This window comes from Aplysia californica, unplaced genomic scaffold (genome assembly GCF_000002075.1).
Source record: "Aplysia californica isolate F4 #8 unplaced genomic scaffold, AplCal3.0 scaffold00035, whole genome shotgun sequence".
Lineage (NCBI taxonomy): Eukaryota > Metazoa > Mollusca > Gastropoda > Aplysiida > Aplysiidae > Aplysia > Aplysia californica.
In genome coordinates, this window is record NW_004797305.1 from 550,843 (window position 1) to 551,982 (window position 1,140).

Here is a 1,140-nt window from a genome sequence, read left to right on the forward strand (position 1 = left end):
GGGGGCGTGGAAGAGAAGGTTAGCTTAGGATGGGGTAGTAGAGTAGGAGGGGGTGTGCAGGTGGGAGGATGGGTTGAGGAAGGTAGAAGTCAACCGAATGAGGTGGAAGAGTGTGCAGGTGAAAAATTAAAGTTGTGAGGGAATCTTTCGCTTAGTTTTATCATATTCATTAGGATTTTGCTTGGGTTTCATGGCCTTCTGCACACTCATTGATTGGCTGTCAAGAGCGAAACGTTTCACCGACCACATTCCCATTTCCATTAGTGCATCAGTAAGAAATCAGTAATTTAGAGAGGGGGGGGGGATCCACTCCAAACCCTCAGGTTTCAATTTAAACCTTCATTTTAAAGGCGACCCGCCAGAAATAATTAACTAAGGAAATTGATGTCTTGTGTGCGTGTTTTTTGGAGAGAAAGGACGAAGAAGTGAAGGAGAAAAACAGAGAGAGAGGTGGGGGGGGAGAGCGAGAGAGAGGAGGGAGAGCGAGAGAGAGAAAGACAGACAGACTGACAGACGGTTAGACGAATAATAAAGCAGGAAGAAAAATAAAGAAGAAAGGGGGGGGGGGGGGGGTCAAATTTATGTTTCCCACTCTTAGTTTCTCGCTGTACAGTAACAAAGGTGATTGAGATAGAGAGAGAAGAGAGAGAGAGAGAGAGAGAGAAGACAAGAGAGAGAGAGAGAGAGAGAGAGAAATAAATGAAAGAAGAAAGAGAGGCACTCCGAGAGGGGGTTGATGTGTCTGCAATTCTCCACTGGCCTCCGTGAGCACAGGTAAAGGTTGAAACATGGGGAAAGGTAGACTGGGGCGTCCATATGAATGGTGCAGGAGAAGATAGAGAAAGGGATAGAGAGATGGAAAGGGCTAAAAATAGCACCCAAAAGGAGGCCAATGCGCGTGTCGGCACTCGCCTGATGCCTGTATTAGGAAATAGAACACGCAGCTTACAGAGTATCGTCCCTGGAAACAAGGGGGAGAACTCTCAACAGAAGTTCTCGATAAATGTGTAGTGTGCTCACAGCCGGTGTTTTTCCTTTCCTTCTCCCGTCACCTTTTAACTTCCCCAATTCTCTACCCAACTTTTCTAGGCCTTTATTACTGTCTGTCTTTTCTGCTGATCAGTATGTATGTATATATAT